The 14,673-nt window shown below is 38.6% G+C and overlaps 1 pseudogene; it reads right to left on the bottom strand.

Annotated features, from left to right (window-relative positions):
• Positions 1–5,936: 5,936 nt before the first annotated feature.
• LOC145410841 (5S ribosomal RNA) lies at positions 5,937–6,055 on the bottom strand (annotated as a pseudogene).
• Between the last annotated feature and the right edge of the window lie 8,618 nt (positions 6,056–14,673).

Genomic DNA, 14,673 nt, shown 5'->3' with positions numbered 1-14,673 from the left:
GATGTATGGGTACGTTGCAACATTTTGCATTTGCCAGTCCCATCGACGTACTGGTACGTTTTACAATTGCACGGTCCCTAATTTGCACAATTTTCAATTTTTGCGTGTGATTTTTTGTATGTATACACGGGACACCTTCCTCTATAAGATGCCAAGCAGGGACAATGCCTTACACCGCATAACCTCCCCCCCCCGGCATGCCATTGTCTTGGCAATTCACCTGTTACCAGTGACCTGGCCAATAAAGACATTCAGGGCCACAGTGATTCCCCAATCGATGACAATGTGGAGGACAAAGTTTACATAGCATTATAAGAAACAGTCAGAAATGATGATCAGGTAATGTGGCAAAAGAAGGTCAGGAATGGTGATGAGTTAGTGAGTGAAACAATGCTTATAATGCCTATATTACTGTTTGAAAACCAATATACTTTCATACTACAAATAAATTCGTACCAAATAAATAAATACCGTTTAGGAGTGGTGTGGAATAGTTATCCTCCCATACAACTCGTTTTCTTTGCAGCCAGCCTGATAGAAAACCCTGTAAGGTAAGGAGGTACTCCTACCTGTATCGAGTATTTTAAACCTCAGGTCAGCGATTTCTCTATGAATTTTCGGTTTCTCACCAAAAGCGGAGGTTTTAGCCAAAAAATTTTTTTTTCAAAAGTGGTTGGGACTGGGGGGTGTCGGAGGTGCAAAAATGGTCGGGACGTGACGGGTCTAAAAAAAAAAAAAAAAAAAAAAAAAAAAAAAAAAGAGAGCTTGATCATACAATGTATGTAGCAGTCGCACGCCATTCTTCATATGATGTACGTAGCAGCTATCGAGTTAAATCATTCTAATATCACCATACTCTGTATAAACACATGACATTAGCCAGTCATATCCAAAAATAAAACTGCTAGGAATATGTGGAAGAAACCTCTAACTAATGATAAGAAGAGCCTTAGAGTTCAAGCAATTGTTATGTATTTTGGAAAAAGGAATATATAGGAAAATTAAAATAGTTGTGGTATGCAGAGATGCACACTTCCACTTGCTCAATTAATTGGGGAGTAACCATATAAAAACAAACAGTGATCCAAAAGGGTTTGCTTTTATTTCCCAACTGACTGGGCAAGCTTTGGGTTTTATTGCTCAGTGTCAGTCAGGGATGCCAAACTGGTTGCACCTTAAATCTATGTATCTATCTATAGCCAGATGCCTAAATCCGACAAAGGGTGGTGACAAACAAACTGCCACCATGTTGTCCCGTCCCCTGCCATTCTGCTGCCCTTCCCCAAACTTACATCTCCCTTTCTTGTAATCCTTAAATGCTAGTACAGTAAAACCTCCATATAACGGACTTCAATAAGCCAGAATTCACTTTTATCGGACTCGAGGAGCTATCTATCTATCTATAGCCCGACACCCTAATCCCGCAAAGGGTGGCCGCAGACAAAACGCCTCCAAGTCACTCTGTCACCCACCATTTGACTGCCCTCCCCCTAACTCACCCCCCCCTCCCTCATATACCTCTCAACTCCATCCCTCCACCTCATCCTCGGTCTACCCCTCCCTCTCCCTCCCTCCACCTCACCTACTTACACCTTCTTAGTCAGTCTTTCATTCTCCATTCTCTCCACATGTCCAAACCACCTCAGTGTATTTCTCCTAATCTTCTCAACCACATCCACATCTACCCCACAACGTTCCTTCACTTCTTCATTCGTCAACCTGTCCCTCCACGTCACTCCACATGCTCCTCTCAAGTAACTCGTTTCCACTGCTCTCACTCTTGACTTGTTCCCCTCTTGCAAGGTCCACGCCTCGCTTCCATACGACAGGGTAGGGATCACAATACCATCATGCAGTGACTTCTTAACTTCCATTCTCACCTCCCTATTTCTCATCACTGCTTTCAGTGTACCAACAACCTTCCTTCCCTGCTGTACCCTTTCATGTACTTCATCCCCCAAAGTTCCATCCTTACTCATCACACTACCCAAGTACTTGAATGCACTCACATTCTTCATAACCTCACCATCCAACCTCACTGCACACTCTGTGACTTCATTCCTCTCAAACACCACAACTTTAGTTTTGTTTACATTAACTTTCAGCTTCCTCCTCCTACACACTGTCCCAAATTCATTCACCAAACCTTGCAACTCCCATTCATCTTCACTCAACAATACTGTATCATCAGCAAACAGCAACACAGGAAGCTTCCAAATCTCACCCTCATTCATTCGAGGAGCTACCGGACTAAATTCCTATACATCGGAAAAAGTCTGATAAAGCCAGAAGCAGTCCGAACTGCCTGGCCACTTCAGCAATGCTCACCACAACAAGGTAAATCAAAGACATGTTTATCAGTGTATAGTACAGTATTGTTATATATATTATACCATTTGATTAATGTAGTGAAGTTATAACACAGTACAGTACCACAATGGTAGTCAAGACAGTTTAAAAACTATTCATGCAATCCAGACTAATGTCTGTTATATCGGAAAAAGTCTGGATTATCAGGGGGAAGTCCGTATGTCGCTTTTATCGGAATTTCGCATTTTTCAGAAAGGTTTGGGCTCCAATTGGTCCGTTACAATGAGGTCTTACTGTACTACTGCACTAGGTCCCTTGTTTTTACAACTCACCATTATACAATCATTTCACATATAAGCTCTTCACATTTAAGTGGTTTCAATATACTGCACAGTTAGTTCACTTTACAATCACTATGATCTCCATGAAGTCATGTTTTATACATGACTGCTGTTTCACTTACATAATTGTTAAGTTCCATCACTGATCCAAGACAAGGACTAAAAAAAAAAAAAAAAAAAGGGAGGGGGAAGGGGGAGGCAAAACTAACTGCATTACAGGAAAAAAAAAAGGGGGGGGGGTAAACCTAACTGCATTACAAACAGTGGTCCTATGTACAGTACTATACCTTACTCTAATACGAAAATAATGCACAGCTGTAGAAGAATACTGATGCACATTAAAAAAAAAAAAAAAAAGAACACTGATACAGTCTTTGGAACCCACAGAATATGGTAAAACCCAGTGATACTGTCACTCCAAGGACGTGAAACATTTTAGTCTTTATTCCGAAGTTTTCCTCAGGGGAGACTGAACTGGATGATCATACAGCCTTCATTAACCCCCTTCAGTATGAGACTTCTAATTAGTAAAATCATTTGGTGGCAGGACTAAAATTAGTTATATTATCGGACTGAAAAAGTTAGGCTTCTGACATAACTTTCTCGTTCAGAGGCTCAAATAATCTAACCTAATCTTCATTTGGTACATGTTTTATGATTTATTTTACCATTCCCTTCCATAAACTGAAGGAACATACCAGTTTTAAGAATTATAATGATAGGGGTTCATACAGTTAACAAAGTAACACCAAATTAACCTTTAAAAACAGAGACTGGCAAAAATATTATTGCTCCACCATCTAAAGGCGAGCGATCATAATGGACACCGATCGTATTAAAAACGAAAGATTTAGCATAATTTATGCCGCTCTAGCATAATTTCATCGGCAATCTTGCATATTCCCGCTTTCTATTCACTCACAGAGAAGTAGGGCAAACCTCAGGATGAATTCTTTTCCTCTGCGAGTAACAATTGAAATAATTTACCATTGTGGGTCATCAGTGCTACATCACTTAACAATCCCCTCAGCTGGACCTCTCAGGTCAGATCACTTGCTAAAACTGCCTCAAAGAAACTTGGATTATTGTACAAAGTCCGTAACTTCACTGACCAGCAGTTAGCTATAATTTATGAGTCATGTGCGCTCTCAGCTTGAATACTGCTCACCCTTGTGGAATGGATGTGGAGAGGTTGCATTAAAACTAGACAAAATTCAGAGCAAAGCTGTTAGAATTATTAATAATCCTGCTATTACTAATAAACTACCTCCCCTACAAGGAGGAATGTTGCCTCCCTTGCATTTAGATATTTTTATAGCAAATGCTCAGACGAAGTTGCGTCCACTGTGCCACCTCTTCATGCCTTCCCTCGTGCTACACGGGCCTCTGGACTGGAATGTCATTCAGCCATATTACAGAACTTCTGCCTATCAGAAATCTTTCATTCCCCGAACTGCATCTTTCTGGAACTTGCTTCCCCAGTGTTTTTTCCCTCAAAACCTCAACCTACAACTGTTCAAGTCTGTTACAGATACTTTATGAACAGAAGACACCAGTAATCGAGTGTATGCATAATTTTTTTTTTTCCCTCTTGTTCGAGAAGTTCTGGCATGGTCAAGAATTTATATACAATTATAAGGCACGTATAGGCTACCTACCTTCCACCGTGATTGCTTTAGAGTCTCTTGAGCTGGAGTAACAGGCTCAGTAAAGCCTTATTCCAGAAATCTACAGTGAGTTACTGTGATACGGTACGTTTGAATACTATTTTTTCCATCTTCATAAAGCCATAAATATTATAGTATCCTTAGTTTTGTTAATGAAAACCAAACTGGTGTTGAACATGACATCACTGTTTTAGCTGGTTTTGGTTAGAACATACCCTCACAGCCGCAGTTCATTATCTGTCAGTAGTTCATGGGCTGCCACCAGACGGCAGGACATTTCGGTGCACACCCACTGACCGGAAATTTACCATCCAGGTCAAAAATACAGAAAACAAGCTGGAGGAATACGGATTGACCTGGTAACGTTTTGCTACTGCCTAAAGTACGGCGTTCTTTTACCTGCAATACTGACAGTGACCGATGAACTGAAGCTACAAGGTAAGAATAATCAAAATGCTGGTCTGGATTCCTTCATGAGCTGTCCGGCGTTTACCCACATATCTGGAGGCCTCTATATCTCTGCACATAGGGACTTGGATGAATAAAATTAATGAAAGCAAATCTTGAACTTTATCTGTAGTGGTACCGTTAATCAAGATAATGCTTACCTTTCCTTATAGACAGATGTTGAAGGATTTAATTGCACGATAAGTTCCCCCTGCCCAAACGTTTTCCTTCCTTAGCCGCCATCATGAGGTCGAGAGTCTGTTTACTTTTAGCATTGAAAAACCCTTTATTTATTTTTGCAACTTTTTCGTTCTTGTAGTCAACAAAATAATCAAATTTCCTCTAAATAGTCAATAATTAAATAATATATATATGGGTAAACGTCAATCTACTTTTCGACAATGAATTAAAAATGCCTTCCCATCTGGCGGCTCTTTTGAAACTCATCGTCGGCCCATCATCTGTAGCCAGTTTCCTTATAATTCAATTATCTGTTCTTACCTCTCCTCTTTCTCCCTAACCAGGGTTGCCTCGTGGAGGGAGAGGCCGCCTTAATGATACATTTGGGGGATAGGATCATCTAGCGAGCGACGCATGCCTAGGACAAGGCACAAAACGGACAGCCGGCAGACAGCGATTCCCCATCACCTGCTTACCTCTGCCAGTGAGCTCGTGAGGCATGAGTTTTTCAGTACCCCTGAGGAAGCCACGGGTGAAACTAGCAGGGAATAAAACTCACCTCTATTTTACTCGTGTTTCCTTCCACCTCCTTCACAGTAAAGTTATATATGCTGTATGACGTTATTGTATTGTAATATTGCCCATTATGCATGTCTTGATCTCCAGACTTTGACCTGTTAATCTTTATCTTTATTTGGTTTATCAGGCTCCACTTCACCAACATGTGGCGCTCTGCAGAGCCGCCAATATTTTACAAAAATAATATAACATGTATTGATACAATTATTGCACTATAAACTTAATATTAATGAAAGACTAGGTAATAAAAGTTAATAGAAAAACTTAATATTAAACAAAGACTAGGTAATAATAATTTTCATTCATTCATTGCCAGACGCCATGTATCCCAGACAGGGTGGCCAAGGGCTCAGAGTTAATTGTTTTACAGGGAGGGGCACTAATCCTCCACCAACCCCACTTGACGTAGGGATGCCAACAGCATCTGGTGTTCCCAGGCGGTCACCCATCCAAGTACTAACCAGACCCAACGTTGCTTAACTTCGCTGATCGAACGGGAAGCGGTGTACTCAACGTGGCATAATAAAAGTAGTAAAACATGGTTATGCTTACTTAAAAATAATAAAACCTAGTAATTCCAATTCAGTAGTGCCCTTTTTCAATAATACAAAAAATTTGACAAAGGTCTATTAATAATCACCCTGACACTTTATAGTCAATAACACGGTCATACTGACTTACTCATAATAACAATAATGTCTCCTATCAATTTAATATTGCTCACTTTACAAAATTTCATAATACATAATAATCTCTAGTACACTTGTCCTCCATATCATAGCAGTCACTAAACAAGAATGTTTTTAGTCTCCTTTTGAACAGATCCACATAATTACAGCTCTTAACAGCATTTGGTAGTCTATTATATAGTCTTGGGGCATAATTTTTAAAGGCTCTAAAACTAGTGTCTGTGTTACACCTTGGTTCTAACTGTCTATACCTATCAGAAGCATGTCTTACTACAATATCTGTTTGTAGTTCAAATGGTTATAATAATTTCCTTAAGAATTCCGGTTTCCCAGTCTTCATTGCCACACATGTCATAACACAAATTTTGTATATGATTCTAGCCTTAACTGGCAACCAGTGTAGTTCAATGAACTGGTGTAATCCTTGCATATGATGGCAAATTCATTATTAATCTAGCTGCTCTGTTCATGATAATTTGCATTTTCTTCAGTTGATATTTAGGCAAATTGCAGTACAGAGAATTACAGTAATCCAATCTATTAATGACATAATTATGCATAAGCATCTTAACAGAATGTATATCCAAATATTTCCTTATAAAGACAATATTTCGTAAGTTAAGTCTTGCCAATTTTACAATTCCATTTATTTGTTCTTTGAAATTCATATGTTTATCAATAATCACACCTTAGTCCTTGACTTTCTTAGATATATTGACAATATTTCCATTAATACTAAAACCCTGCAAACCATGCAACCCTCTCAAGACACCCCAATTACCAACAATCAAACATTCTGTTTTATCTTCATTCAGTAACAGTTGTTTACTATCCATCCATTTTCCATTAATACTAAAACCCTGCAAACCATGCAACCCTCTCAAGACACCCCAATTACCAACAATCAAACATTCTGTTTTATCTTCATTCAGTAATAGTTGTTTACTATCCATCCATTTCTTGATATATCCCATAATCCTAGTCAACAGAGTTTGTGTCCAATACATTATTAATAGACAAATAAAACTGAGTATCATCAGCAAAAAGGTTAAAGGCCACTCCATGTTCCCTCAGCAAGAATGAAAGTTCAACAGTGTAAATACAGAACAGTACAGGTCCCAGTACACTGCCTTGGGGAACACCTCTTCTAAGTATCCTATGTTCAGAAAAAGTGTCCCACTTGTACACAATAACTTCTATTATATAAATAACTTTCCAAGTAACTGAGTGCTCTTTGTGTCACTCCTATAGCCCTCAAATCTTCCAACAATAGCTCATGTACTACTGTGTCAAAAGCAGCACTTAAATCTAATAATATTTTGACACCACATTTTCCCTCATCCATCCATCTTAATAAATCATTGGTGACACTACACAGTAATGTTTCTGTTGAGTACAATTGCCTATAAGCAGACTGATTATCTGGTAATACATTAATGTTCACCAGATATTCCATCAATTGATCAAGTACAACATTCTCAATAATTTTGGACATATGACAGATTTGAAACTGGTCTATACGAGCTCAAACTCTGATCTTTATTGCCCTTTAAAGTAGGTTTGACAATTGCCAACTTTTCACTTTGTGGAAACAAACATTCAGTAATACTTTAAGTTCACAATTTTCATGATCAACTGCACAAGACTAGGGAAGCCTTCCTCATTAGCTATATCTGACATTGGAACTGGATCAGTAGAACAACATGTCAGTTTAACTCTTTTCATCAGGGTCTCTAATTTCACAAAACTAACTTCCTTAAAGCAACACAAACCAATGTACGGAATATCTGGCAGGTGCACTTGGCGGACCACAGGTCCTACACCTTGGAAATTAGTGACAATATTTAAGATTTTCTCATCAAAATACTTCATAAATTTATTCGCTAAGTCTGCATCAGAGAAATTGTCAGGAAGCTTCTTTGGTCCTACATGCCCTATCAAGTTGGCGATAAGACAATACAGCCTCTTCACATCTGACCCTGCAACACCATACCCTCTCCTGGATTCCTCCGTTTGTAAAGTATGCCACAGTTTTTCCTTACGTCTTTTAATTCTAATAGCATTTGCAACCTCGGAGTTAAACCACGGAGTGTTGTCCTTCTCAATAACCTCTTTCTCTAACACTGGACACATGTTGTCATATTCACCTTGTAGTGCACCTTTATATAATATCATACAACTCAGACATTCACCTTTCAGTATTACAACACCATTTGGATGTGTGCAAAAATCATGAATATCCTCTTCCATTCTATTAAGTATTCTATGAAACAACACTCTAGGGTCAAAGTTTCTTTTACTTCTGAAAGTTTATAGTACGAATTTTCCATTAAATGCCCAGGGGATGAGTTTTGCAAATTTCCATTTCTTTCTTCCTCCATACTGAATGAATTAAACTTCATTAGGGATGTAGGCTACCCAGAAGCAAGCTTAAAAACTGATGTTCCCTTTCTGTTAGCTAGGGGACCTTTTTATTCCTCGTAAATGAACAAGAATTATCTCCCCCCCCCCCCAAGTAGCATGGGTTCACCAGACAGCATTCCTCCACCTTGATTGGTTATGTACTATCCCTATATGAGGTCAGCACACACCACTTCACGCTATGTCTTCCTCATTCTTTGCTGATCTCTCCATCAGTGGCCTATACCTAATTCTTCCAAGGTTCTTTGTGACAAACAGAAGGTTCAAAAACTTATTTCATTCAGGAGACTGCATCTGGGACATAGCTATAATTTTCTAAGATGCCTGGCTATAGCTACAATCAAAGATCTTTGAGGTATATCTATAGCAATGATGATCTTCCTCTGACTTCATACAGGATGTACTGAGAGACAACGCCAGCCTTCATATTTCACAAGGGAAATACTCTGCCATAAATGAATATCCTTATATTTTTTCATTTGGGTGTCCCTCTGTGTCATATGAAGGGTTAAATTTCCAAAAGTTGCTCACTGTAATAAGGGAACCCATGAGGGAAAAAAAAAAAAAAAAAAAAAATGAAATTTTCAAAATATTCACTCCATCTCTTTTTCCATCTTGCCAGTCTGTTACTACTTCATGTACAGTACCTCATGTCCTGCTTATTCTTTATCCATCTGTTCTCTCTCTCTCTCTCTCTCTCTCTCTCTCTCTCAGTAGATAGTAGATACAGAATTAACTGAGTATATGAGCAGAAAAATTGCTAACTTTGAGTCCAATTCAGTTTATTGATAATATTCATTCACATTATTACTTATGGCATTTATTAATTCTAGTGATAGTCATACTGTAAAATTCTTCAGTGTTTTAAATTACTGTACAGAAAACTGTAACTGAACTTCTTTTTATTTTGGACACAAGAAAATATTTTGGTTAAATGGTGTTCTTTTTCAAGGTATGTTGACTAAAGTATTCTGATATCATTACTAAAGTACGTATTAATATCATTATGTGAACCAAATATAAATCAATTAAGAATCTAAACACACAATAAATGAACAAACACTAATAAAATATGACTACTCTTTGTGCTTTACATTCTCAAGCACAGTATGAAGTGTTTTCACATGCTATTGGATATTAATGATGCTATATACAGCATCATGGAGCAATTACACCCATTTTTGAAAAAGGTGTTTGTTGTTGTAGCAATACTGTACACAGTCAAAAAGCCTCCACCCACCTCTTGAGACTCAAACCTAAGCAAGGCCATGGATGTTCTAACCACTACACCACCAAAACAGTAGAGCAGTAATAAATACAAGCATATACAGGACTTATAACCATTATTGTACCAGAACTGATTTATCAAATTACCCCAGGCTTCAAAATCAAAATGTTCATTAACCTCTCCAGTTGGGTGATATACAGCATTTTATTCCATTCTTGCTGCTGTTGGGTGATTATATTCAGCCTGTGAGACATTTAGACCTGGACAAGTTAGACAGACCTTCATTAACTTCTTCAATATGAAAAATTTTATTCATCTTGAGACTTTCAGAACTGGAGGCTAGAAAAATTTTATTCATCTTGAGACTTTCAGAACTGGAGGCTAGATATAGTCTTCATTAAATTCTTCACTAAGTTGACTAAAACTGTCAGTAGATTGACACTAAAATGTAAAAGGTGTCACTGGCTACACCAAGGTTGCATTTGAAACAAAATCTTTAACCCCTTGAATCCATACTATGTCCTTTTTAGCTTATGCTTGCTCCCCCCACAGGTATTTTTTTTTCAATTAATATTGATGGGGTTAACTGATGGTTTGGTGATGGAAAGGACATCTTCACATGGTGGCATCAACACAGGCAGGCAGTGGTGCTATCTAATTATACAAACTTCCATCAGCTCCCTCCCTATTCCACAAATGGAGGTTTGTGCACTGTAGAAGAGGAACAACTTCAGCTTTCAGTCCACTGCATTCACATACAGATAAGCCTCAGGCCACAACAACAATTACCATAGTAATTACTGATGCTTTTCTAGTCCCTCTAGTTCCAAATGTCTATCCCAAACTGAATAAAATTATGATTAAAAAAAAAAAAAAATCCTAACTTCAATGAGTTAACTGAGCTGACACTTGATGGATTTATTGTACAGGCAATCCTCATTTAAACCCCTCTATTCAATAACAGCTTCCAGTGTCATCAGGCCAACAGGAACTCGAGCTGGAGGCCACAATGATAAAACAGCTCTGCTGTCCAGTTACAAAAATGTTTCTCATCTCCTTCCCAATCCTCCAAAACGAGGATGGCTGACTGTGGAAGGGCAGTTTCATTCTGCAATCCAGTGGGTTCATGTTTATATGAATCTGGGACTACAATTACTAAAGCCAGGCCAACAACATACCCTTTTATTCAGCATGTGGATGATAACTGGTTGTTCAAGGGTAAGGCTATGTACCCATTCCAGTTAGAACAATCTATCTCTGAAGACAGCATTAATAAAGCAAAAACATCACTAGACTGAAGGGGTTAAAGTCTTGGGTATGCTGAGGCAAACTGCTGCTTAAGTGAAACACTTTTAGCTCCCTTCAAACCGATGTATTTTTCATTCTACTCTCACTTTATTCAACCTAGGACTTTTCTGACTGAAAAGGTTAGCTATAGCCTTAATAATCCCTTCACTGCATAAGATCCTTCATGAGCTGAATAAAATTACTGGAGATGCAAGAATACAATACAAAAGCACATCACTCAATTGAAGGATTTGTAAGACAGGCTTCTGGTCCATGAATGAGGTGCCAGAAGAAAAAATAAAAACACATTTCTGAATTCAAAACAACTTTATAGTGAATCAAAAGCAGCTCAATTGCAGAAAAGGTATTAATTCATCAGCAGCTTAAAAAGGAAATAACTAAGGAATGATAACAACTAAATAAGGACTATATGTACCTCATATTGCACTGTTTTCTTAAAGTGAATAAAATAATGCTTATTGGGAAAAAAAAAAAATAAATAAATAAAAACGAAGAAACAGCATATAAGAAAGACCTTTTTTCACTCAACTTGGCAGAAATTATCATCCCTTTTGCAGCCTATTTCTCATAGCTCAATGGCTGAATACGACAATACTATGGCCCTATATCCTCTCCACAGTATTTCTTCATGACTAGCTCTATATTCTAGTCTTAATCTCATGTTAAAGCTAAGCATCCAAGGTGGAAAGCCAGCAAATTTATGCCAAGTTAAAGTGGAGAGAGTACAGAATGGCAGATCATTACCCTAACCCACATTCCCCTTGTCTGGAGTGGGATGGGGAGGTTCCAGAAATAGGGAAAAAATAAGGTAAAAAGAAGAAAGCAACAGACAGTATCATTTTATCCCCATCAAGATGTATGGACATGAGGCTAAGCTCCTGTTGTGCAGTACATTTAAGCCCTTGACTGCAGGTGAATTAGTTTTTACTTCATTCTCAATGAGTAGATACCAAGCTACTCCCCTTGATGGCATTACATAATCGAAAACCTGGGGTTCGCACCCATGCAGGATTGAAACTCCAACTGAGGCATTCTAACCACTTGTAATTTGAAAATAAAGAAACAGAAAAACAGCGACAAAAGCTATGATCAGACTGCCTCATGAAATGGCCTACACACTCATTACATTCATTCATTCATACAGTACATCAACATTATGACCTCTTTTCCCACTCAAGGATGGGGTGAGGTAAGATCCAGAAAGCATGGAAAGACAAAGAACAACACAAGGAGAACTACTATCACCATCATCCTAAATTCTTTTTCCCATTTAAGGCTGGCATAAGGTAATGTCCAGAAACAAAGGAAAGAGAAGGCATGATAGTGGGAGAACTATCAACAGCATACCCAGTGAAAAGGGAGACAGACTCATTCACACACCAAACAAGCCCCCCATATTTTGGCTCCACCTCACAGGCCTACCATCTGCACTTATTCCATACTTCTAAGTGTTCCTTATATCACAATAACTAATATAATGCAGACACCTTTATATATCACAAGATTACAATGATACAATACTTTATTAAAAAACACTAGAAGCTACTTGAAGTCATTAATTCTGCTTACTACTTATATACAGATACAAAGTACAGAACAGGTTAGTTCTGTTACCCACTTCAATCCAGCAACACATTTTAATTATCTATTTTTACTACCTCCAGACAATTTCAATCTGTTTAGGGCAAGCTTATGTAATTCATGGGTATACAATAGGTCTGCCAAACTTGCTTTTTTCCACCAATTTAAAGATATTCGCTTCCATTTAGCATCAATTTCTAAAGTCAGGTGGCAAATGTAGAGATATTTTAGAGAGTTTTCCACAGTTTAAGCAATGCTCTCAATATTTTAAGTACAGGGTGACCCAGAAAAACCTCCCACATTTCAAAGGCAAATGAAAAAAAAAAATTGTTGAAGATAATCAAAATATTATTTGCACACATGAAACTTCATTCAATACAGTTTTTATTCATCATGTTTTGAAGATGACATCCTCCAAATGGCGTCCGGCATTGTCTATACACGCTTGGAGGCGATTTCTGAAGGCTGCCGTGGCTCGACAGGTCATGTTGGGTGGAACAGCGGCTATCTCCTGCTGAATAGCAACCTTAAGGGCTTCAAGAGTTTGGGGTCGATGAGTATACACTCGTGATTTAAGGTAGCCCCACAAAAAAAAATCACAAGGGGTGAGGTCAGGGGAATAGGCAGGCCATCCAACATCGCCACGCAACGAGATCACACGATCTGGAAACATCTCCCTCAGCACTTGCAATGATCTTCGAATTGTGTGTGCCGTAGCTCCATCTTGCTGAAACCACACATCGAGTTCTTCAAGCTCAAGGTGTCCGAGTTGTGGCCTTAGAAAGTTTTATCAATGTAACAGTCAGAAGTTATGGTAACAGTTACACCACCTTCTTCAAAGAAAAAAGGACCCACGATGCCAACATCAGCAACAGCGCACCACACAGTCACTCAATCGGAGTGCAACAGTCTTTCATGTAGCATGTGAGGGCTGTCTTCAGACCAATAGCGAAAAATTTTTTTGTTTACAGAACCACTCAAATGAAAATAAGCTTCATCACTGCACAAGAGAACAGCATCTTCCAGAACACGTTGCAGAATGTTCTCGTATAACTCCCTGCACCTTATCCAGTCTCTCATATTGAGTTCTTACACAACCATCATTTTGTATGGATGGAAGTGAAGGTCTTTGTGTAAGATTCTCCTTGCAGTTTCCCGGGATATCCCTACAGCTAAAGCATGCCTCTGCACAGAATATCTCGGAGACTTCCATATCGCCTCAATGCTTCAATATTCTCAGGCATACGAGCGCTCCTAGGTCGACCAGGTGATTTTCTTTTTAAAGCTGAGCCTGTTGCCCTGAAATTCTCAACCCACTGCAAGACGGTTTTCCAATCTGGAACGTTTTGGTTCCGTGGAATACTGAAACATCTTCGAAAGTCCCTCTGCACGGCAATCATGGAATGGTTGTTTGTGAAGAACGCTTTGACAGCAAACACACGGTATTCTCCCGACCACGACATGTTGGCGACTGAGGACAGTTGGGGTTGGGCTGCCAACAGACCCTAGCCCCGCCCCTCCCACCTCACTACTGCCAGTGCTACAGCCTTTTGAAATGTGGGAGTTTTGGGGGAGTCACCCTGTACTTATTCAGGCAATTTTCAGCATTTTTTTTTTTTTCTCATGTGGTATTCTGGCAATTTCTGCAAGCTAATTTAGTAGTCCTGGTATTTATGACGAAGTATTTGGTATCCTTTAAATGAAAGCTGTAACTAACCTCTGCAGGTCAATAAGTGTCTCCAATGGTGAATAAAGTCAAATGGAGAATGTAAGAATATATATATACATATATATATATATATATATATATATATATATACACACACACTGAATATATACATATATGTCACTGGACTGAAGTGGTAAATTCTCACAAGAAAATATACATCTGAAAATGCTTGCTTAATCCTACCTTTCTCATT

This window comes from Coenobita brevimanus, chromosome 86 (genome assembly GCF_032717465.1).
Source record: "Coenobita brevimanus isolate Jiangsu-jjx chromosome 86, ASM3271746v2, whole genome shotgun sequence".
Lineage (NCBI taxonomy): Eukaryota > Metazoa > Arthropoda > Malacostraca > Decapoda > Coenobitidae > Coenobita > Coenobita brevimanus.
This window is presented reverse-complemented; position numbering and strand designations above follow the sequence as displayed.